This window comes from Malaya genurostris, chromosome 2 (assembly GCF_030247185.1).
Source record: "Malaya genurostris strain Urasoe2022 chromosome 2, Malgen_1.1, whole genome shotgun sequence".
Classification (NCBI taxonomy): Eukaryota; Metazoa; Arthropoda; class Insecta; order Diptera; family Culicidae; genus Malaya; species Malaya genurostris.
The window spans coordinates 233,319,950-233,347,065 of NC_080571.1; the positions used below are offsets into that span (position 1 = coordinate 233,319,950).

The window sequence follows — 27,116 nt, forward strand, 5'->3', positions numbered from 1 at the left end:
CACCGATTTTAACCAACTTAAGCTCTTTCTGGAGCTATTATTGAGCCATTGATCAAGTTTGAAGATAAAATAGCTATAACTTCCGTTTCCGGAGATATAATGGTATAAGTGTCGTAACCAACAAAAAGCGTTTTTTTTTCTCTCCGCTCAATTTTCTCGTAGATGGCTGAACCGATATCAATACAGTTTGGTTTGTTTGAAAACATACACTTTCGGGTTCCGGTGATATAATGGTATAAGTGACAAAGTCGAGTCCTGGCATTACATTCCTTTTGTGGAATTTGGGCTTTCTTTTTCAACAGACTTTGCAGTCGATTCTTAGTGTACAGAATCATTGCATGGCTAGTACTATGGATCCTACTGACACTAAGAATCCTTCCAGGTCGGGGCTCAAACATACGACAACTGGCTTGTAAGACCAGCGCTCTATGCATTGAACCACCAACCCGGGCCAAATGGTATAAGTGGCCACATTGACCACGTTCAAACGTATTATTGATGATACGCTTGGTTTGAGAAAAGTTTCCGAATATGTGACATAAACGCCGATGAATGTCCGCAATTAGTTTGTTAAAATAATGTATTTAAAATTCTCTTGATTCGATGATATTCCCATGGTCGCAATATTTTTTAAATTTTCTGAATAAAATTTTGTTAAAAATGAGCTCAAATTAGTGTCAGAATTTATCTTAATAAAAAGGCAAAAATATTTTAATTTGACTGTGTCGATGAGAGAAAGGCATTATCACATCACCATTTGGATGGATTTAGAATAGGTTTTTTAAATTGATTTTATTATACAGGTGACTTATCTGCAATTAAACTGATTACTTCAAAGAACTGTTCTTATCACATGGGCAAAATGTTTCAAGAACTTTATCTAGATATTTACTTTTAAATTGCAATTGCAAGTTAGTTATTTAATTAAACTGAGTGCTTTGAAAATGTTGCAAGAAGTTTTTTTTGTAATGTTTAGCATACATTCTTAGCTAATTAGTTTGTAATTGTATATAACAATAAAGTTCAGAATAATTAGATGACAACGTTTAAAATTCCACAAAACTATTATTTCAGACGTTTTTTTTCGTTTTCAACATCAAAAAAACAAGTTTTTATCTATCATTTTCTATTATGACTTACTCTCAGCATGTACCGAGTCTTATGGAATTCCTCTTAAAAATGAATGTTGCTAGGTAGCTTATTGGTGTTATAACAATACCTTTTTAATCCACCTACTGGTGTAATGATGCCTTTCTCATATTACTTATATTTCTAAAAATATCACTAGAAGATTCTGTGAAGAATTTTTTTTTCAATTTTGACTAAAATGAGAAGCTTTTTTTGGGTATAAACTAACATAACCTTTTCAATTTGTAAACAGTTATGTCAAGTTAAAAATAATTTTTCTTCATTTTGCATCGTCGCACTAAATTATTAAACTTTACCCTATAGTCATGGAACCGGAAGTCTGACCCGGATGAAATTAAACAGCAACCTATGAGATTATAGAAATTTTTATATGAACCTGTTTGTGGAAATCGATCAAATCATCTCTGAGAAAAATGATCAAATCATCTCGTTTTAAACTTCTTGACCACTTTTTCGGTACTTCTGGAACCGGGAACTTGGAACCAGTATAGCCGAATTCGGTTTGTTTTGTAAGTAATTAGTATAGCCTATAAATTGAATCAGTTTTAAGCCAAATTTAGAAGAATTTTACACATTTTTGCATCTTCGCTCTAAATGACGGTGTAGAATTCAATAGAAACCTATGGGACTATGAGATTTCCTATTTTATGAGTGACATTATATGACACATACTCACACACATACACGCACAGACACATACATTGTTCAGCTCGATTAACTGTGCCGAATGATATAGAACACTTAGCTCTCTGGGCCAATTTTCACTAGTCAGTTTTTCAAGTGATTGCTTGAACTTTCTATATGAGGAAGGCAATAAGTGTACTTTTATAGAAAAGCATTGTTATCATAATTTTGTAATAACTCTAACAAGTAGGTACAAATTGAATAAAAGATTTGCAAATGTACATATTTTTCACCTGAAAAATATAGATTTAAATGTGGCAACCATGGATGCTATACGAAATTAAACAAAGCACGCTGCGAACGGAGCAAAACTGCATGTACCGTCGCGTATTAGTTTTGCATCGTCATTTGGAATGACGATTTGAATGTTTTTCCACTCATCACCCTATAATTTCGAAACCGAAAGTCGTATTAGGATGAAATTGCACAGTATATTTGAAGACAATGAGAGCTTTAATCAAATGAAAGGTCTCTAAAGTTTATAGCCCGCTAATGAATTGTGTTTAATTTTGGTTTCCGGGTTCTGAATTACAGGGTGAAATATCACAAAAATGTTCATTTACTGTTTTCAGATGTAGCTGGACCGATTTCCTCTAACCAAGAAACCGATAAAGAGTGCTATTTAATTTTGTCCAGATTCATCTTTCGGTTCTGGAATTACAGGGTGATTAGCATAAAATATGAAAATAATGTTCATTTAATTTGCTTAGCAACAACACAGAGACATGATCCGATGCTTAATTTAGGAATTAGAAAGCGATTAGAGTGGAACATTTCAATTTCTAGGGTGTGTTTTTAGACGTGACGTTTTAAAAAGGGCGAATTTCTCTTCGGATTCCCGTAGTTATGAGGGTTTTCATGCGGCATGTATCCGCCGCATTGAGAAGACTCCAGTATATAAACTTATATTCACAATTTTATGCACCAGACTTTTAGTTGAAACCGTGTTGTTTGTCAAGACATATCCGGAATTTCGTGGAGATATTGTGGTTCTCGCGATCTTTAGAAACAACAAGTATCGACTTAACATTCCTTCTCTTCATCAGTAGCACAGCTTTCCGACATAAGCGTCGTCGTTATTGAAAATGTTATAAAAAATATAAAGAGTGTGTGTATGCACAAGGGAAATGAGTTGCCTTTCCTCAGTATCATTTTGTTATTTCATTCTGCATTTTCACTCGTTCGGTCAACTACGGGCGGTCTACTTCAGCTCAGCTTAGCTCTAAAACTTGAATGTTTCAGAGCTGGAGGTTACCAATGAAAATCGTTTTTTGCTTTAAATCATGAAAAGACTAGTGTGTAAGGCAAATGACGTGAATAAACTTTGACTGCAAATATTGGAACTGTCCATTGATTGGTAATTGAGAACTAAAATAAACAATTCAAATCTGACACTACGAACGCAGTTTCAGTGCCTTTTCACAGATGATGCCAACAAATGAATAGAACGACGTCGGCTGATATCAAGATGAAAATTCGAAACCTTTTCTATGTGTTCATCTCTTTTCATAACAAAACATTTTCGCCTGCAAGGACGAATGCCACAGAGAGTTGTCATAATGGCTCAATAAAATCACAAACTTATTTTGCGTACAGCGGGTGTGTTGTTTGGAATTATCATTTCACTCTACAAACTTGGCGCTGAAAGCGAAACCCTGCATCAACCCTCGCATATCATTTTTCCTACGACACCGCATTAGAGGGTGCGGTTAGTCCTAGTCTCGTGCAAACTAAATTGCAAATTCTCTCGGAGGCACCGTAAGCAATAACTTTCACCAGGGAATGCACACAACTGCATAAGCTATGTGTGTCTTGTTGGAATTAGGGATTGAACTTGGTACCGAAGTATGGACATGGGAAACTACGTTTTCATTCGAAGTGTTTAACTGCTTATATTGAAAGTGAATTTTTAGTACTACGAACAGGGAGGCGCTTTCTAGTCATATGTTTTGGTTGTGCAATGGCCATTGCCTTCGTGATGAAGCAGGGAAACGACTAATCCGATTAGGAGCACAACCAGCGAAATGCATTCCAATATACTGGTAAGCGGAATTGTTTAGGGTAGTAGTTTGTGAAATAGTAATTTTTCTCTGCAGCACTTGTTTCGTTGAAAAAAACTTGTTTTAGCTCAGTGAATTGATTTTTATTTTTGTCTAAAGAAATAAAGCGCCCTTCACACGATTTTCTTTTGTAAAACTTTTTAATTTGAAGGTTTCGAACAACATTGTAACTATTGATTCGATATTTAATATTTTTATTTTGAGCATTTTTAGAACTGTTGATAGTTTTATGTCCAAAAGATAGACCAATTTTGATATGCTAAAATTTGAAACCATCCGTCTAGGAATGTAACTTATTTTTTTATTTAACAATATATTTAATAAGGCACACTGCTTTACCTTTAAGATGCCGAAGGCACTCTAAGACTATTCACTTGTTCCGGATTTCTTTGTAGATGGAATAAATATATATAGTATAGTTATTCAAACATGTAAATAGCCGCGATTGGTCAACTATACTAAAACAGAAGACCTTCTACACTCAAGTGAAAAGCAAATATATTCAATGTAAGCTTTTTGCACCACGCCATAAATTAACCAGGTTTATTGCATTGCGACGCCGTCGTTTCCGATTATTCTGTCGCTTTTCATTTCCAAGGCGAAACTCAAGGTCGTAGTTAGACAGGACATTGTGAACGACTGTCTCACGCACATTTTTTTCGGTTTCCGTGCGTCACGTGGTGCTGTGCGGTTGGATCCATTATTCTTTCTTCCCATGAGACGTTATTCTTTCTTCCCATGAGACTGAAATTAGACGATACCATTAATTGGCTTGAGCACGAAAAGCCTATCAGTCATGTCCTTATTTTTCCAAGCAGTAGGAAAACAGGTTCACATCACACCGCTTACGGACTATAGTTTTTCAATAAAAAGCTGCTTTGTTCACAGATGCGTTATGTTGAAAGCTAGAAGCTGGCAAAACTGCGATGGTAAATACTTGATTGTCATAGTTCTATTTAGTCTTTTAGCTGACTCACTGAATCAAAGCTCTTGAAATATGTCTGTCTCACACCATTTGCCTCAAATGTCTAGACGAAAAGCGATAACATACACAACATTTAGTGCTAGACAGCGAGACGTCACTCAAGACTATCACGAACTGTTAGTGGTTTGGGGTACAGCTTATAGGGAATTGTGTATTGGAGTATTATCTTTCTATTACACTTATTTGAAAGGGGTTTTTGTAGGGGAAGCCTTCTAAATTCTAAGCTTATTGATTCAGATTCAACTTCTCATTATCTCTTGTATTGCAGCACTAATTATATGGGCTTCAAACCATCAGAATGGAATATACACACCATAACACTCATCAGAAAATATTTGTAGACTCGAGTGAAAATGTTTTAATTAATCCTTATCTTTGCTGCGTTTTACTGCAGTGATTTGAAAACCAATAACAAACTTTATTATTAAAACCAAACATCTCAATGGCAGAAATTAACATGATTTAGTTTGAAATAAAAGGTAAAATATGAAAAATTCTTAACAAAGTCTGCATGAGAAAATAGTAACAAAATATCAAATTCTGTCATTGTAATATCGGAGCAAGAACAAAATATTTATAGAAAACGAATTTTTCGGATATTTGGTATTCTAGCAATCAGAATAGAATAATATCATAATTATTTATCATATCTGATTCTAATGCAGTTTATTCAATAGTATTTCTTTTGAAGATAGAACTACTGGATCAAATGAATGTAATAAAATTGGAATAACTCATCAATAACGAAAAAAGATATAATAACTACACGGAGAACCCGCATATCAAAAAAATACAATATTGCAATTGTTGTTTCACGCCCTGGATGTTTCAACTAAAATGTTGTATACTATATCTGTAGATTTTGTCATAACCATTCAAGAACTTGCTGTATTCAAATGCTGTCACTTGGCGGAGAACGAAGACAGCAAAACGCATAACAGAAACCCTCTTCATTTCACCAGAAACGTTACATATTGAAAATTTTCAATGGAAAATGAACGTCATTTATGTCAGTTATGTAGTGGCCGTTTCATGCAAGTGAAAGTATGCAGAATAATTAGAAGTTGATTGTAGAATAAGTTTTCCATGTATTAAATAGATATTCCTACAGTATAAATGTTTTAATTTCGTAATTTTATCTGCGAGTAATGTATTTTCGGACAGTTCATGTCAATGTAATTAAAAACGCCTAACGCTTAAAAATTTGCTGCTCAAGTGAAGTGGTACTATTTGTATTTTCTTGAAAGTGCATCTGTAGCATTAAGCTTATCAGCAACATTCTTGAAAACGGAATCAAAATGCCCTGTGAATATTTTGATGGTAAATTTCCTCTTTGGAATTCGATTTCGAAAATCGCGACTGAAATATTTCAGAAATTATTTTCAGACGAAAAATCATCGATCAGAAAAGTTCAGTAGTGAATCATGTGAAATCAGTTGCAGTGAGAATCGCGTTTGGAAAAAATCAGTTGCGAAAAGTGCACTAGCGAACATTCTGCTCGAGGATATTCAACAAAAAAAGTTCGCACATTGAAAAGATCTGATATGATTCTCGAACAGATGAATTATCATAGCCGTTGTATCGCAACCCTTTGCAAAGTATATGATGAATGAATTCCCCGATGAACACAAACTGAACCTTTCTGAAAATGTTCAGTGCGCATATGGTGGTTGATAAGTAGATCAGTATCGAAATTTATTCACAATACCGTGGTGGTAGAGTATCAGGAGCGAGGTCTTTCGCTACACCAATTCAAACGCCTCACTCAAACGCTGCGCCTGCTGTGTGTTATAGACATGTTGACAATGCTGCGCTCCTGTTACTTCTATAAATCAAATTCATGCTAAATAGCGTTTTATTGGATTTAATCTTAATATGTAGTGCAGTGTAATCAACCAGCTGAAATTAAAACATCCTTTCGTCGCTACCCAAGTAACAATTTTTGTTACGCTAGCTTGTTTGTGACTAGTTTGCAACCAGATATTTGAGTGATTGTTCTAACATCTAACCACTTGCATGACTCAAAAAGCGCAGTTTCTACTAGTTGTTAATTCAGCTAAAAATAAGTTGTCGTTACGTTGTAATGCCATACTAGAATAACTTATCTTTTCATAACTTGAAAATAACTTGTTTCCAAGTAAACTAGTTGAAACTTAGTCACCATCGACATTATAAACATTGAATGAATCCAGAATACTTTTCTATCTTCAATAAAAAAGCAGGAGAGTGCTTTAAATCACAAACTTGATACAAGGTACAAATTTCACAACGATTTTAAAACTGTCGAGCGGAATTCAATTTTACTTAACTGTTTTTCATGCGCCTTCAATCAGAATCTGTTTATAAAGATATGAAAAATAAACAACAAAATAACGCTATGTTCAGAATGCTCAAATTAGAGTGATTTCTTATCATTTTAAATTCATATATCATGAGAGTTATAATATTATCACAATCGATGCTCAATCCCTATATTATTTTCTTCGTATTTATGACAGTGCATAGAACAAAAATGATTATTCTGCCTTTCACTATTTTCGGCAAAAAGTAGTTTGGAAAAAAGTAATCTCCTGGTTTTATTTACGTTTCATACACTTCTTGAGACTCCATATTGTATTCGCCATATTCAAGCCAACAAAGGTTGTTTTGTTTGCATTTTCGTTATCATAACGTTGGGAAAACCTACCGATAACTATCTGAATCAATGAAGAATTTTATTTTATAATCTCATAATATCTAAGTTATTACTACATCAATTCACATAGTAACAATTTACATATACGCTTACGTATTTATAATGGTTTCGCAACCTTTTTTCAACTTGTAGCTAAAACTAAAACTGTGATTAAAGATATGTTAGAATCAAGTAACGATAACTTACTAATGATAGCTAGTTCAATGTTTATGTTATAAAGAAACACTGCCGTCACCTTGTTTTAACCATAACATAAAAAAACATGTTCGTGTTCTTGTTGCAACATAGTTGGGCTAAGTGGTATCAGAACTAGTTACGGGTTGCCAATATTGGAGTCTAATAAACTTATTTTCAACTAGTAGCTAGTAATAAAGTTGCGATTAAAGATATGTTTGGATTAAGTTACGATAGCTTATAATTTATTATTAATTCAATATGACAAAAAGATGTGGTGATTTGAAACCTAAATAACTATTTCGTAACTGGTTAGGTTATGAGGAAACATTGCTGTCACCTTGTTTTAGCCAGTATAACATAAAAAACATATTCGTGCTCTTGTTGCAACATAGTTTGGACTTAGTCGCATCAGAACTAGTTGCGGATTGCTACTTGGGTACAATTACTATCGCTTCGAAAATATCGCTGTCATTATTTCTCGGTTGCAATTCAGTTTTTTATTGGTGAAAATATAATAATTAAATCTTAAACGAATCACTTTATTGATGAAAATATAATAATTAAATCTTGCTCGAACTGAAACGTAGTGGAAATTTAGCATAGACATATCATCTGTGACTTCTTTTCCTTTAGATAATCTCTTTGGTGATATTTCTGTGGGTGAAAATTCGTCATAAAGTTTCGCTGACACAAAAAAAATCACTTGGTTCAGAGTTTTATGGATGCTTGTTTCATGAATGAAAATATCGGTGATTTATCTAGTTCTAATCTAATCTAATTCTTTTTTTTTATTCCACCAGTAGCAGTTTTGAACGCTGTATGATACAATTTTGAATACTGTTAAGTGCAAATATTTCTTTGCACCAAATAGACTGTGCAAAGCCATGTCCACAACGGCAACATAAACGTTCGAATATGTCACAATAAAAAGATGGCAGTATTTTCGAATTCGAAACAGTTTCGAAATTATATTAATTGAAACTGCTTACCGCAATATTTTCTGGAAGAACATAGCTTCTTGTACCCATATACCACTTGAAGCAGTTAGTCGAGATCAGCGAATATGTGTGACGAATGATTTCACTCCATTTTCTCGGAGATGGCCTAACTAATTTCTACAGACTTAGATTCATATGTAAGGTCCTATGCTCCCATACAAGGTTTCTGAATTTCATGTGGATCCGACTTCTGGTTCCAGAACTAAAGGATGATATGTGTAACGAAATTTAAAAAAAATGTTATTCACTTTTCACTTTTCACTTTTCACGGCTTAATCGATTTCTCCTATATAAGATTCGAATGAAAACTCTTAAGATCCCATTAAAACTTTTTGGTTTTCAATCAGATTCGACTTCCGGTTCAGGAGACATGGGGTGAGATTAGTGTGACAATGTAAATTTTACTTAATTTAATCGGGTTTTTCGGGTTTGCAGATTAAATTAATTAAAAAAATACAAGCCGAAATGATTACCAACTTGTCTCCTAGGTCGGTAAAGTGCGGCTCCAGAGCTGCACGTGGCTCTTTGGCTCCTTAAATGCGACTCTGCCACAAATATCTACGGAAGGCGTTATCATATTTTCATTAAATAAAACTTGGTAAGAAATGAATTATATCTTCATTTAGGGGTTAGCCAAATTTTGTGCTAGGGCACATAACCGTTTTTCTTTATTTTTACGTTTCGTCTTTGACTCATCAGTGCAGAGCAGTTCAAATTGAACTGCTTAGTGCTAAACTCGGCAGTTCAATTTGAATCGCTAAGCAGACGTAAAGTTCCTGCTACTTACAGAACACTTTTTGTTTTGCAACGAAGTGCAATGTCTTTTCTGACGTGCCGAACGAAAACGTGTTTTCGACTATTTCTGGCCGATGCAGGTATGGTCATTTAGGGGTTAGCCAAATTTTGTGCTAGGGCACATAACCGTTTTTCTTTATTTTTACGTTTCGTCTTTGACTCATCAGTGCAGAGCAGTTCAAATTGAACTGCTTAGTGCTAAACTCGGCAGTTCAATTTGAACCGCTAAGCAGACGTAAAGTTCCTGCTACTTACAGAACATGTAAAAATAAAGAAATTATATCTTACTTTGTTGAATAAAAATTCGCCTATAAATCTAGAGCATGTTTAATTTTTTAGTTAAAAGAATTGTAAAAATACGTAACGAGTAGCGAGTTTAATTTGATTTGTCCTCGTGAACGTGAACACGAACAATGTACAACTGACCTGCTGAAATCGTTCATACGTTTTCGGCGTACTCTGGTGTGATACAGAGGTACCACAAGTATGCGCGCATACTCCCAGCACTCTTATCTGAAAAGCGAATTGTGCTCGAAACCTTGACGTTCTCCAACAATGGCTGTTTTTTATTGTTTGGCATTTCTTTTGATTTTGCACTCAAACTTTTTACGTCGACTTTACTGCTATAATCAAGAATCCAGTAAAGTTTGAGATCAAATTGAATTAACCTTGTAGTTTCAATAAAAAATATTAAAAAATCAATAAAAAATAAAAACAAAGAAACACGGCGCTTGTCATTGCCAATAACCTCAAGAATCGGCTACTTCTCGGAACAATCTTCCAGCAGATTTAGCTCCCAAATTTTCGAAAGTTTTTCAACATTTGGCTCCCAATTTTTATTAATTATTTTAATGCTCATATTTGGCTCTTTGGTTAATAAGTAACGCATAATCGCAGTAGCCTGGATCGGCAATTCGAAGAATTAGGCGCTGATCTCGCAAACCATTTGTCGTATGTTGGAGTTTCGATTTGAAAGGGATCTTAGTAGAAGTAGGATCGTAGCACTAACCATACGATTGTCCTGCACACAGCAAAAAAATTTAAAATTTACTGGTGACGTAAATCCGCATATGACTCAAATTATAAGAACGTAATTTGCAAAATGACTGAATTTTACAAGAATAATATGTGTCAAACATACACTACTATTAAGGGGCATGTAGGGTCTAACACTTTTGAAAAATCATTTATTATTTTCCTTCTATTTTCTGATAATAAAACATTTCGAGAATATTCTGTAAAATTTTGAAGCCTATCGGAACAAAACTCAGCAAGTTATGGGCCTTTTTCTTTGACGATCTCATACTACGAAGAAATAAGAGCTGCGCACACAGGCCCAAGATTTCTGATTCGATTGACTTAAAAACTTGACAAAACATTCTCGAAATGTTTCATTATAACAAAATACAAAACAAAAAATATGGCTTTTTGAGAATGTTAGAGCCTACGTGCTTCCTTGAATAATAAATTGTTTCGTTCGATTTTATAGACAATAAACTTCAAACGCGTTTTTCTCGAAAGCAGGTTTTGAAAGTCGGTGTCCATCGTCATTTAAAAACTACTGCACCATTTTTTTCAAATTTTGCACACGCTTTTTACATATACAAAACCAGACCCCAACGTTTTCCTTTTCGTTGTTTGTTACTATGGGGAGGTTTTACAGCTACAAAATGGTCGATTTTTTCGTGAAAAATCGTACTTTTGGATTTATACAACCACCAAAAATAAAAAAATAAAAAAAAATCAAATAGAAACGTTGGGATCTAGAAAAATTTCTGCTCTAACTATGCTGCTTTGATTTGTTCACTTCTGATTAGTCTGCGCTGAGATACAGTGGACACCGCAAATCATGATTTTTAAGAAGCGTCCTCAAAAATACCTCTTCGCCGACTTATTTCTCAATATTTTTCCACGGAAAAATTACAAAATGTTGTTCGAATAATGCTTTTTATTATACAAAATATTTGAATTTATTTTGTTGAACGATAGTTCTGAAAAAAATTCGCAAAAACGATGAAAATTCGCAAAAACGATTAAAAATATGTCAGAATGCATGAAATATAAATACATAAAAGAAGCGCCGGATTTCGGTTAAATTTACAATTCAAAGCATGCTACGATAAGTCACATAATTAAATTACAGGTAATTTAGCTGAAGTTTACATTGCAAAAGACACAAAAATTATTTTTACATGTTAGTAGATATAACGTTGTGCCATCGCCGAAGAAATTGCGGCATGCTTGAGTTTACATCAAGCGTAAACTTCATTTTTTCTAAGAGTGTACGAGGTCTGTTCAAAAAGTTCCCGGAATTTTTTAATTGCGCGCGACTGGTCAAATTTTTTTTTATTGTGTTGGTACATTTGTCCCTAATGTATGGTGAAATTTTCAGCTGTATTCATTGTTTACATTCTGTCTTGTAGCGGCTGGTGTAGACGTGTTTTTTTGAGCTCGGCGATTTTTGTCTTGGTGACGTTGGGTGCTTCCACGTGGACGATTGTGCTTTTGTTTCGACATCATAACCGTACACCCATGTTTCATCACCAGTTATGACCCTTTCAAGTAAATTTGGATCGTCGTTGACGTCGTTTAACAGCTCCTGAGCGATGGTAATGCGTTTGTTTTTTTGATCAAAATTCAGCAGTTTTGGAACGAATTTTGCTGCCACTCGTTTCATGCCCAAAACATTTTAAAAAATATGATGGCATGAGCCAACTGATATGCCAACTTCATCAGCAACTTCTCTAATAGTGATTCGGCGATCATCCATAATCATTTTTTCCACTTTTCCGACATTTTCATGGATTATTGACGTGCTGGGTCGACCGGAGCGTTCGTCGTCTTCAACGTCTTCGCGGCCATATTGGAAACGCTTATACCACTCGTAAACACTTGTTTTTTTCATAGCAGACTCACCGCAGGCTCTCTGTAACATTTCGCACATTTGGTTACACTTTATTTCATTTTCACGCAAAATTTAATACAAATTCTTTGACTCTTCAATTCTTCCATTGTTTAAACTAACAAAAATCGCCGAGCTCAAAAAACACGTCTACACCAGCCGCTACAAGACAGAATGTAAACAATGAATACAGCTGAAAATTTCACCATACATTAGGGACATATGTACCAACACAATAAAAAAAATTTTGACCACCGGACTCTCCAGACGCGCGCAATTAAAAAATTCAGGGAACTTTTCGAACAGACCTCGTATACTTACACTTGTGTTAAACAGAAGGTCGAATTCCCCTTCGGAATTTAGTATCCTGACTTTACTTGAATCGCAGCTTATTTTTTTTAACAACTACCACCTTGGATTATGTATTATACCTTTGGGTAGTATAAGTAAATCAGGCATAATATTCAAATTGAATTTTCAATGTTGAAACGGTTAACCGATTGAAACTATCGAGTCGGACCTATTCCCCGAATAATTTGCAGTCATTATTCTGAATCCAATTGCACCCCATTGCGGCGTAGAGGTTCAACAGGGTTTTACTAGAAAATAGATTTGTCAGTGCTGAATTTCAAAGATTCAATTTCCTAAAATAAGTTAAATCATCAATCAATCCCAGAAAATAAACCGTGAACGCGCTGTTAGTACTTAATATACCAGCGTTCGAGAGCGTGTGTCTAAAATTACCTTGGCAAACGTGAAACTTGTGAAAGTTTGTTTATTTTATCATGTCAGTGAAGTTGACCACTGTGATGACCACTTAGTATATGTATATGCATAGTCGCTTCCGCTCCAGAGACGGGATTTGACAAACGAAAAACACCAACTGTTTACTGTGTTGTTTTATGTATTCATGTTTCTGTTAATAAGCGTTGCGTAGATGGATAGAAAAATATATTTATCCGCTCTACTCCTCCCATTAGACGGATAAAGGTCTAACGCTAGCAGCCATTTAGGCGATGGAACGCGAAGATAGCACCGGTTCTTTTCTTTCTTGTAGGTTTATTTTTCCAAATCTTGAAACATTTTCATATCCACTTTAAATGCTTTGATCTTGATCATTGAATGCATTCAATGCGGTATAATGATAACATCATTAAACTTGTCTTTATTGTTTATAGAATATGCGCTACATTGCGAATCGAATCAATATCAATATTACCATAATAACACAGTAGGATCCATATGTAGATTTCGATATGAGAGTAAATAGTTTATTTTATCGACTGTTGTTGCAATTAAAATTCTCAACACAGACACAGGATATTATAGCGTTCAGTCAGCACTGAGAATTTTCACCGGCTTACAAATACCAGAGATTGAAAGAAGCTTGAAAAAACCCAATATCACAACTAATTGGGAATTTTATGGCACAAATGCGCTCAGACAGCTGGAGAATAAAAGCTAACATGAAACATTTTGTTTCTAGCCATCGAAATTTGCAACACGTGAGTTGCGATTTTTAATAAGGTGAAATTGCAAATGAATGTTTGCATGCTAGAAAATTCATTAAATGTGAAGGGCAAATCCCTAATTAAGCGATTATCGTGAATAAACATTTTCTTTTCAGAATCCTCTCGCCTTCATTGTGTATATGTGGCGAACTAAATTCAAAATAAAAATGTTTCATTATAAAATCCAAAACAGTTAGTTGGCTTCATTCTTTTAGTTCTTCACACTTCCATTTTTATGTAAAAGCGTCATTGCAGATGTGGAGGACCATTAGATCTTTTTCCACTCCTTTATGCTTTTGGGTTGGATATTCAGCACGGTCGTTTGAATTTGACAGCAGGATTTTATCCTGCTGAGGCCTAAAGAGATGTTTTTTTGCTATCTTTGTGTTTTACGATTTGGCGTCATTGCATTACGGTGGACAACATTTGTGACAGATGAACCTGATGAATCATTGCGACTAGGTGATGATGAAGTGTTGAAGTTTTGTTAGGGTGTTGTCGCATTACACTGTGAAGTTTAAAAAAAAATGCTTGGATAAGATACATTACACGCTCTTTGAACATAGCTCATGGTTTGAGTTGCGATTACTCAAATTCATAAACTGGAGCAATATGTCAAAATTTGAGTATGGATTTAAGTAAAATAAACTCGTTGCAATGAGTTCTCTCGCATTTATTCATACATTAGAGTAAGCGTTGAGTTTTTAAACATTTGAGTGAAAAAAATACTTCTTGCAGTTCAGTGCGTTTTCATTCTCGGAATATTCTTATCGAAATAAAGAATGCAATAATACGTCGTTTCCCATTTCCGTTTCTAGATCCGGTTTCGAAAACATGAATCAACGTCATTGATGTTTTGTGGTTTCAATTATGCTTACATTGCATTGCTTAGTGAAAAGCGCAACATAAGGATATCGAAATAATTCAATTTTGCGCATTCAAAAGCAAGAAGAATAACTTTGTATATGAAAATTAACGAAGAAAAATTTCTTCATTTTGAGAGCAAGGAACTCAAATTTTGAGTTGAACTTACTCAAATTTTGAACAAAATATTTTTTCTTATTTTGAGTAAAAATTACTCAAGTTTTGACAATTTCGTCCTTTAAAGCAAAAAAGAGTAGATAGGTGGTAACTCAAGTTTAGAGTACGTGCACTTTTTATGATTTTGAGTGATGTGTCACTCAGTTTTGAGTTATGTTCAATGAGAGTGTATACAACTTTCCAGATCGCGATGATTGAATATTCATGGGTTTCGTACAAAAGGAGGCCGTGGAATCTTGAAATAATGACGGGGAAATACGACAACCAAATGAGTTTACTGTTGAATTTGTTATAGAAATATCTACTCAATTTATGGTAATGAAAAAACAGGTTTTACAAAATTTTAACTAAAGTGAACATAATTAGATTTTGACTCTTCATGCATCATGTCGATTCTTTGATCCAAAGCAGTTTTACTTGAGCCGATATTGGCAACTCAAATAAAACAATTTCTATCATAGCACATGGATCAATAAGTCCCGAGACTAACAATGGAAACAACATTTTTTTGCAAATTTTTTTTTATTCATCAACATAATCCCCTTTTAGGGTGATACAATGGTTCCAACGTTTTTCCAATTTTTCAATACCATGTTTATAAAAAAATTTATCTTTCGCTTCAAAATAAACTTCAGTTTCAGCGATGACCTCCTCATTTGAGCCAAATCTTTTTCCCTGGAGCATTTTTTTAAGATCAGCAAAGAGCCAGTAGTCACTGGGGGCTTAATCTGGCGAGTATGAGGGGTGGGGAAGCAGATCAAAGCCCAATTAGTTCAATTTCGCCATTGTTTTCATCGACTTGTGGCAGGGTGCATTTTGTTCCATCGAAAGCAATCGCGGCACCCACTTGGAAAAAACCTGTTTCATGCTCAATTTTTCATGAAGGATAGTAAATACACTTCCATATGATATCTGTGTCATCTCACCAATCTCACGGAGCTTCACTTTACTATCTTTCATTATAATTTTTGTCACTTCACTCACATTTTCCGGTGTAACGGCTTCCACAGGTCTACCCGAGCGTTCCGCGTCATTTGTGTCGGTACGACCACGTTTAAACTCGGCGAACCACCGACAAATCGTTGCTTTTGATGGACAAGAGTCCGGATTACATTTTACAATCTATTGTTTCGCTTGCACGGTGTTTTTACCCATTGAAAACAATGTTTTATCGGAACACGAAACTCGTTTTTTCCATTTTTTAAACAAACTACAAAACGACTTTACTCCAACCTCGATAACTCAGCTGTTTCTGGTTGGATCGACTTAAAATTTTGACCCGTTTCAATCAAAGGTTAGTACTCTAGAAAGACGTGGTTACTGGTTTACTACGAGCGCCATCTCTGCTTTAGTCTCGGGACTTATTGATCCATGTGTTAAAGTTTGACACTTTCAACGATTACCATCTGCAGCACATTCTGTCATTTGAGCGCTATTTGTTTTGTTTACAGTGAGTTGAAAATTTTACCATAGAAAAAAAATGGAATTGATTCGTGAATTTTCGTATAATGACTTATTACGATTTTCGTCGTGGATTATCAAGACAAGAGAGTGTAGCACCATCCTTTGCGACTGGAATAACAAGTTCAATCGTGGGCTTAGTTCGTTTGCCGATGAACTAGAAAAAGGTTCAGTTGTTTTACCAGAAAACATCGATGCTGTGTCCAAATCTGATAATGAAAAATCGCCATGTGACGTACCGTGAAATGGAGGCAGCCTTGGGCATTAGTGTGAGAAGCTTATATGTTATTTTGAATGAACATTTGATCGTAAAAAAACTTGTCTCTGTTGGTTCCCACATAATTTGACAATCTCTTAAAAAAGATACGTGTGGATTGCTGCAAAGGAATACTGAAAAAAGAAATCAATCTTGATGCTTCAAATTTGGTGTATAACATCTACACAGGTGACGAAATATGGATTTTCTCATATGGGCTCGAATCTAAACAGCAGTCGATTGTATGGGTGTTCCAAAAAGAACTAAATCCAACAAAAGTTGTTCGCGTTCGAAGCACTTCAAGGAAAATGGTATCTTGGTTTTTCGGTGTGAACGGACATATCGCTACCGTTGCTTTAGACAATTGTAAGATCGTCAATTCTGATTGGTATACAACCATTTGTTTGCCAGAAGTTTTTCATGAAATAAGGAAAACAAGAGCAAGACGCAAAATCATACTTAATCACGATAATGCAAGCACACATCGGCTTAAACAACCGAATATTTGAGCATCCAAATTCTCGAATTTATGGACCACCCGCCGTATAATCCTGACTTGGCACCTAACGACCTCTATTTGTTCCTTTCCGTTAAAAATGAATTGCATGGAGAGCCATTCAAACCATGTTTAAGGGGTACCTCAAGAAGAGTGTTATGAAAATTGGTTTAAGCGTATGCAAAAGTGTATAGATCATCTAGAAGAAAAAACATTAAAACCATTTCCGATCAAATATAATACTGTTTTTATTTTTAGGCGAAATACACAAGTAACAACCCTCATACAAATGAAAGTTGTTATAGGCCACAAAAATGATTTTACAAAAAGTACGAAATCGTCCGAAATATTCTTTAAACAATTCCAATTTAATTTCAATAAGAGAAGGCTGAAACTATTTCAAATCTTTCATTTGATTTAGGCCTCAAAATATCTAAATCGATTGATCCATCATCACGATAATTGGCTGGATGGAGAAATGCGCTACGGCGGTTACGTCACTTATACGATTAATTCTGCGGAATGGAAAGCGACAATCACGAAAGATTCGAACATGATCTGTGACCTGGCTTTCAAACGAGTGAAGGTATGTTGAAATCGTTTCAGCCATTTTCAACAAAATTGATCGGATGGAAGATTGGGCACTTCTACGATTATGTCTCCGGAACAAGAAGTATCTGCCGTTTGGCCGTTGCCCTTCAAATCGATTCAGCCATCTTCGGGGAAATTGGTGGATATAATAAACTTAGAAACACACACAGACTCACAGACATCTTCAGGGTCTGCGGGGTTCGTCGAATTCCTTTTTTTTCTGTAATTCTATGTCGTTTGTAGGGAGAAAGCCAAGAAGTGGCTCTTCGGTTACGTCACTTTTACGTTTGTGTCTCCGAAATCAGAACTTCAGTTGCTTTTTGAAGTAGATCAATAACCTAGTTGTAACTTATTTGATGAAATCTGTTCACCCATTTTCGAGAGAATTGTGCGCAATTCCGGATTTGAAAATGTTCACCATTTGCTCTTAAAATTTGATCCACGACGTAATAGTAGTCAACAAACTGGCTTAAGGTTCGAAAAATTGAGCAGATTTAAAAAAAGTCTAAATGAAAAAAAAAAAAAAAACGAGTCGAATAGTATTTAAAGCTGAGTCGAATGGTATTTAAATAACACTAGGGCTATCCGGGGCTCAAAAGTAAACAGTTGATTTTCACAGCAGTTGTATATCCTTTTATAGTGATAGGCCAAAAAGACATTGAACTTGTAGACATTCACATCTATATATTTCGTCGTCGACTCATCAGCGCATAAGTAGTTTATGTTTAACTTTTAGTGCAACCTTGTGGTTCAACATAAATCACCGAGCAGATGTGAGGTAATGAAACTTGCAAAATACTCATTTTTATCTTCCCTGACGTGCCAAACGAATGTAGTTATTGCTAGTTGATGGTCAAACAATTTGACTTCCATTTGTCAATCTTCAGTTTTCCGTTTTGAAAGCAGTAGTGGCCAAAATATCGGTAGAATAAAATGAAAATGACAGAAGTGACAAGTATACATAATATAATTTCATACCACACTATTGGTAAATCTACTCACAAAATGACAAATCCCATCACATTAACACGGATATATTATTAATCTGTCGCACTGAATCAAATGGTATATGATTTTTCCGAATTTGAATGAATTCTATTTCTTTTCTCTAGAATCAAACAGAGACCAAAATCCACCTTGTTGATACTCCCTCGTTTATTTGTCCGACAATTCTTTTCTGTCAAACACACGAATTCTATTTTTTACCTCGTGTTTCCCACCTTCTCCTGAAACTAGCAATCCGTTCTCGAAAGGAAAGCAGTTGAAACTTTCTGTTTTTTTGTAATTCATGTTATTTGAATGTATTCGGTTTCACTAACGTAGCAAGCTCTATGTTCTACTTCCTCCATTCATCTGACATCAGATTGACACTGACTAACAGTTGACATGCTTTTGCGATGAAAATATTTCAATGGTCCAAATGAAAATCCCAGTGGCGACAAGACCAGAACACATGTTTAAACTCAACGATGAATTTTCCAATTTTCCTTCCTTCTTGTTGGTGACAAAATCCATTGTCGTGAAGCTATATACAGGCAAACCGATACCTCAATTGTGATGTGCATCGTTTTAATGTTGATAGCAATCTATAATTTGGTTCCAATCCATCACCAACTTTACGACCTTTGCTCAATTTAACGCATGAGAGGGTTCTGCTTGGATGAAGTTTCGCTGTCTTTCCAAGATCACTAGACGTCCCATGTGTTCGTCGTTCGTTTTCAAATAGCGGACACGGACACAAAGCCGAAATCCACCCATGAGCATGACCTTGGGAAATGTCTGATTTCCCATGTTTATTGACACTGCATCAACCAATGTGCCTAGGGACATGTTTGTTTGGATTGTTCTGTCTTCTCGTGTTACTTTGGAATATGTATAGGCTTAGTTTGACATCGATCATCATTTGAAAGCAAACTTGTACATCTTCAAAGCAGATAGAGAATGCTTGAATGTCGACATGGATTGAGGTCTTGGATGATTTGTGGTCGACGTCCAGTCAGTAAGATTTGTAATATGTAATTGATTTAGGGTTAAATGCTAAATTCACTAATAGAATTACTTACTCCCCAGAATGAAGTTGAGACGAATAGTAAACGAAAGGCTCGTCCTTTGTCATTATACATTAAATGTCTTTTTTTAGTCATTCATTGTTGTTATTTTCATCGGACATTACAGTTCAAATATTCAAAATTTGAGACTCGAAGAAACCACTCTATTTTCTAATACACTAATAATTAATAGATAACTGTCATTGATCAAAATATAAAATACACAACAAAAATTTATGAAATATACAGTTGCCGCAAATCAACATATGACACAATCCTGAAGACCGTAATTCGCAAAATGACTGAATTTTACAAAAATAATTTAAATATGAGTCAAATATACGTCGCTTTGCAAGCAGGCATGTAAACTTACATGTTCCAGCACTTAAAAATATCTCAGAATGCCTTAAACATGTGTTAAATCAAGTGCAAAAATGTGTCATTTTTTATGCCTCCCTGAGCTCCAAAGCGCTATCTGCTTGGTAAAATTGTACGTATCAGTAACTGGCTCGTGATACAAAATGCTTGCCCGGCAGTGCTTCTCGTGGTTCGAACAACCAAACGGGATAGCAGTTCAGGTGAATACATCGACGACATTTCTATGATTCTAAACTGACAACGCAGCTGACAACAATATTGAATTGATGGTTTTCGAATTACAGAGTGTTATGTACCAAAAACATAGAAAAAAATTGTCACTCACTTTTCTCAGAGATGGCTGAATCGATTTTTACAAACTTATACCGTTTTCGTTTTTGAACCTACACGCGGGCGACTCGAACACGTGAAATGCGACCTAAACAACTCGTAAAAAAAGAAAAAAATAAACAAACTGGCATGGATGTCGTGGTTCGACCTGAGAAAATTTTCAGAGCGAAACTACGCGATTGGAGTCCGATCTAGAGCGATCTCGGGTTGCTAAAAACGAACGTCTCAAAGGTGGTTGGGCGACCCTGGACCATCTCACGGGCTGCTCTAATCAATAAACGAAAACGGTATTAGATTCAAATGAATGGTCTTGTGATCTCATAGCTTTCTATTGAATTTCATCTTTATCCAACTTCCGGTTCCGAAATTACAAGGTAATATATGCAAATTTATGAAATTTTTTCCTTGAAATTCCTTAACCGATTTTCACAAACTGAGAGGCAAATAAAAGATCTCCAAATTTTTTGAAAAGTCCTCGAAAAGTCAATCCGGATCCGACTTCCGGCGCTATTACAGATAAGTGAAGAGTTTTCAATTTCATGAGCATTTTTTCGCAAGTGATGACGAAACGAGGGGCAAATTTTTATAAAACTTACTGGAAAAAATATGTACGGGGTGTTCCACGGAAAATTAAAAATGCAATAATAATAAAAAAACAGTTTGATACATTTCAATGATTATACATTTATTTAAAAGGTTGATTCATGAAATTTATATGAAAAATAATTTCGTTCAAATGACCTCCACGGCTGGCAAGGCGATCCACCCACATTTTCAATTGTTTCTGGCTTTATGTCATTAATAGAAACATGAATTTCGTGCTAATTTTCGACCTCAATTTAATTGTTTCTGGATGGTTGGTGTAACATTTCTTTAACCACTCTCCGAAAAAAATAATCCAACTGCGTAAAAATCGCAGCTTTTCTGAGACCAATGCACATCACCATTTCCATCAATTTCTCGTTGTCTGAATGCCGTCCTGTTGAAACCAAACATTGTTCATAAATAAATTTCATGAATCAACCTTTCAAACCAATGTATAATCATTGAAACCTATCAAACCGTTTTCTATTATTGTATCGAAATTTCTCGTGGGATACCCTTTAGTTGGCAGATCTTATCAGTTAGTGGATATATAAATCTACTTTAGGACTACTAGTTTCCGGCTTCCGGTTCCGAAAGCAACGATAATAGTTAAGAAAAGCTCCAAGACGGAACTCACTTCGATTTCTCAGCAAAGGGTAAAACGATTTTCACAAATCTTGATTCAAATTAAAGCTTTCATTGTTCTAAAACATACTGTGCAGTTTCATCAAGATCAGACTTCTGCTTCCGAAATTATAGAGTGATGAGCGATCCGAAATTATAGGACCAAATTCAAACCGTCATACAAAATGACGATGCACGCATCGGTACGTGTACGGTACATGTTGATATGGAATAAGAAAGAAGCCTTTGCGAACGAAGCACACAGCATGCTGATTGGAAGCACATGAGCATGTGTTTCCAATCGTGTTGAAGAAAACAGAACGCCAAATGTCTATTACCGGTGTTTGATCACGGCTCTGCGTCATCGGTATTGCGGTTGAATAAAACATTATTATTAAGTTTTCGAATCAGGTTAAAGTTTGGTTTACCGCCGTATTACACAAGTGTATTTTATACCGCTTAAATGTTATTTATTATTTCATTTCAAAGTAATTCAACAGCTGAAGATAGTAAAGTATATTTCTTATGAGAAAGACTACTTGTTTAATTATAAATAATATCACTATTCATATTATTATTTTTTTAAATAGGTAGACGGTACTATGAATGATATTCCGATGAGTGATATGAACTGAGTTTCACAAACTTAGATTCAAATTAGAGGTCTAATGGTTCCAAACAATGTTCCGGAATTTCATATGTATCCAACTTGATAGGGTGACATGCACCAAAAATATGGAAATAGTGCATTAAAAATGTGAAAATAATGTCACTCACTTTTCACGGAGATGGCAGAACCGATTTTCACAAACTTATATTCATATAAAAGGTCTTATGGTTCCATACAAAGTTCCGGAATTTCATTTGGATCCAACTTCCGGTTCCAAAGTTATAGGGTGATATGCATAAAAATGTGAAAATAATGCACCAAAAATGTAAAAATAATGTCACTCACTTTTCTCGGAGATGGAAAGTCTTAAGATGCCAGCTTTCGGTTCCGGAAGTACCGGCAATAATAATCAAATATGATAAAACAGAGATCGCTTACCTTTCTCACATATGATTCAACAGATTTTCACTAACTTAAATTCAAATGTAGTGTATCAATGTAGTAGTATTATGCAACAGGAATCGTTTTTTTTTGTTTCGATTATAGAGGTTTCAACCTGGAAGTCATTCGCCTCTTCGGGCCAGAAAAATTTTCTAACCCTATTTGCGGGGTTGGGAGGCGAACCCAGGCGGGCTGCATGAAAGGCATCGACTTACCCATCACGCTATACCCGTTCACACAGAAATCTTCAAAACTATTTTTTGAACTTTTTTAAATTGTAGTATTTCGGGGAATTTCTGCTGTAATATACAAGAAAAAACTACAAGGATCAGCCACATGGGGTTTTTCGAGCCATTGATGTGGAACAAGGCAACCAAAATTTCTAATGATCTACAATCAAAAAGTTCAATCAATCCGAACCAACACCGAACATCATTTGTCTTGATTTTCATTTGTTTTATAGCCAACGAAATTACACTAATATCCCAAGTGTATGCAATTATCTTTGTACATACTTGCGATTTCGATAATTAAGCTTCTCTTCGCCAAGCTTGTGTTCAAGTTTTTTATGCAAGCAGTTTTTTTAGCGTTAAGATTTTCTACGATTCTGCGATTTCGGTTGAAGCGATAAACTATTTCTCATTATCAATCGAGATCATCTAATATAAATTGGAAATTAATCTTAAGCATTCAAAACTTATCCAGGGGTAGTTGTCAATTTCTCATGGGGAAGCGACATAACATGGAATTCCGAGATTGCATGACACAAGATCAGAGCATACCAATTAAGGGCTGAGGCCAGTGTGTTTTAGAGCGTTTCCAACAGCTTCGCTTATGCATCGATTGACCAATCAGAGCGATGCTCTCTCTTTGATTCATCGCTTACTCCTTCAAAACCGTCGTCTATGGCAGGGAAATCCGGTATGCCGGAAATTTTTAGCAGACAAAATGAACACTGCTCGCTACTAATCAAAATTTCAATCATATATAAATGAAAATACGTGGGTTGATACATTCAAATCGAAACGTAGAAATATTTCCTATCAAATGATGAAATAATATTAATAATCGATACAAAATAGACTGAGCTGTAAGTGTTCAAAACCTGACCACATTTCTACGTGTAGTTTTTCTTGAGTTTCTGATTTGCACCACTATATAGAAAATAAAGATGTGTTCCACATCAAAATGAAAATGAGAAAGGCATCTTTATACCACTAGGTGGATTAAAGCAGGTTTTTGCAGCATCGGCCTCAAGTGACGGTCTGAAATTTTTAACACACTTCTCCCTGTAGTTCTGGATTATCTTTTATTTGGGTCTTTTTTTGTGAAAATCGGTTGAGCCGCTGCAGAGAAAAGTGAGTGTGGGGAGAAAAGTGAGTGTGTTCTGTTTTGTAGTTGTTGGCCACAATTTCAAGGGACCATGTATTTCCTAAGCCGGTTTGTTTGACCAACAACTAATATGACCTGCAATTTGAATTATTAGGGCCCAAGTTAGAAGTTTGCACTATACGGCGGCTTGAAATTCCAAGCAATCACACTGTAATTCCGGAACCGGAAGTCAGATCCATATCAAATTTAGCAATTCTATAAAGGACACCACGCCCTTTCATTTCTAAGTTTGAAAAAATCGTTCGAGCGGTCACATAGAAAAGTGAGTTAGTTTCATTTTGAAAATTTTGACCGCTGTTTCTGGTACTTTCGCACCGGATTCCGGGAACCGGTATATCCGATGTGAGTTTGTGTGGTCTTCAACTTATAAGACCTGTAAAGTATTTAAAGTTAATTTAGTAGTTGTTTGTGAAAAATGAGATCATTTTTACATTTTTTATACGAAGGAAAACTTTTGAATTTGCGGTATATGTTCGTGAAAGTCGGTTCAGCCATCTCGGGGAAAAGTGAGTGAATATATTTCTCACACACACACACACATAAATACACACAGAGACAGCTACGTACTCGACGATCTGAGTTGAATGGTATATGACACTCGACCCACCGGGCCTCGGTTCGAAAGTCAGTTTCCACAATGATTGCATAGCATTTCTATAATAAAGGGTGATTTTTTAAGAGCTTGAGAACTTTTTTAAACAATAAAACGCATAAAATTTGCAAAATCTCATCGGTTCTTTATTTTAAACGTTAGATTGGTACATGACATTTACTTTTTGAAGATAATTTCATTTAAATGTTGACCGCGGCTGCGTCTTAGGTGGTCCATTCGGAAAGTCCAATTTTGGGCAACTTTTTCGAGCATTTCGGCCGGAATAGCCCGAATTTCTTCGGAAATGTTGTCTTCCAAAGCTGGAATAGTTACTGGCTTATTTCTGTAGACTTTAGACTTGACGTAGCCCCACAAAAAATAGTCTAAAGGCGTCAAATCGCATGATCTTGGTGGCCAACTTACCGGTCCATTTCTTGAGATGAATTGTTCTCCGAAGTTTTCCCTCAAAATGGCCATAGAATCGCGAGCTGTGTGGCATGTAGCGCCATCTTGTTGAAACCACATGTCAACCAAGTTCAGTTCTTCCATTTTTGGCAACAAAAAGTTTGTTAGCATCGAACGATAGCGATCGCCATTCACTGTAACGTTGCGTCCAACAGCATCTTTGAAAAAATACGGTCCAATGATTCCACCAGCGTACAAACCACACCAAACAGTGCATTTTTCGGGATGCATGGGCCGTTCTTGAACGGCTTCTGGTTGCTCTTCACTCCAAATGCGGCAATTTTGCTTATTTACGTAGCCATTCAACCAGAAATGAGCCGCATCGCTGAACAAAATTTGTCGATAAAAAAGCGGATTTTCCGAATGGACCACCTAAGACGCAGCCGCGGTCAACATTTAAATGAAATTATCTTCAAAAAGTAAATGTCATGTACCAATCTAACGTTTAAAATAAAGAACCGATGAGATTTTGCAAATTTTATGCGTTTTATTGTTTAAAAAAGTTCTCAAGCTCTTAAAAAATCACCCTGTAGTAATTATAATATCAAATACTACAAATGAAAATCATATTAGACGTGACTGACTCATAATTTGACCTCTTTGGCTTGTTCACAAGATCGATATATAAAAAATGATCATTCTGTCCATTGAGTTAGACCAAACAGGTGATGAGTATTTTGAGACGGTTCCGATCAACAAAGTAGAAAAAAAAACACCTTGTCTGATTCTGTGAAAATATCTGTTCACTTAGCATACATCCAGAATGGCTGCCTTATATTTCACCGAAAATTTCGTTCATATTTCGATTAATTTCCTGGTACGCCTTGGACCATCTGCTCTTACACTGGGCAATACGATTTACTATCGGCGAAATAGCAACAATGGGGTGACATTCGTTTGCACTTCCGTAGCAGAGCGTGTCGTGTCAATCGATTATTTCTCAATAAGGATAATTGAATAACTGACAGAATGGGGTGGTCGAAATTTAATAATTCGATATAAATTTTTTCAACACTTTTGTACTCGGCAGATCCTGCAGGAAATGTGAAACAGGAGTTATCTTTACTACCCGGGAACATAAAGTTCCGCTAAATCGACTAGAATTGAGTATTTTAGATAGCTAATTCGTAATGAGCTGTATTTCCATTACAAACAATTCATGTGGGTACACTTAGAGTAAGAGTTATTGAACTGATAATCAACTAATGGCACAGCCAATTATTCGCGGCATGATGCACATTTATGTGAGGGTGTTGTGGCGCATGCAAATCATACGCTCGTATTTTTTTTCCTTTCTCCTAAGTCCATTGGCCGCAACCCCTGTATGTTTTTTTTTCCACATTTTCCCTCGCACGCAGGACGATGCTACATCGACCGTGGCTTTCGCGCAATTAGAACGTACTGTAAAGACGAAGGATCTGCGTGCAGTGCGTCCGCAGCAACGCCCATGCATCGAAACTGGGTAGCCGTTGATTGTGTTGTGTTCGAATTGGAACCGATGCGATTAAACATATAGCGTCCTTGCTCCTGTTCCAATATTCAATCGATAGGTTTTATTTCGCACTGCTGTCGTTGGTTGACAGTTGGGTCGGCTTGACACAACAACAACAAGCAGAACTACGCGGTGCGATTCCGTTAGGCTACTGGAAACAAATGGTAGGCTTGTGTCAAGATTTCACTGTATGTTTTCGGTGACGCTTGAGTTATTTCTGCCTTTTAGTCAGGGGTCGAAGTGAAAATAAGATTTCGGGTTGATAACTCTTCGTTTCACTGCAAACAGCAAAACTGCTCCCATGTGTTTTCATTCTGAATCAGTATGGATCTTTGTGTATATAACCGACTCATTTCAA

General features: G+C 35.7%; 1 protein-coding gene across 2 annotated transcripts in view; it reads left to right on the top strand.

The window, feature by feature from the left end:
- The window catches only part of LOC131428140 (uncharacterized), a 251,352-nt gene that overhangs the window by 84,428 nt on the left and 139,808 nt on the right, over positions 1-27,116 (top strand). The window lies entirely within an intron of this gene.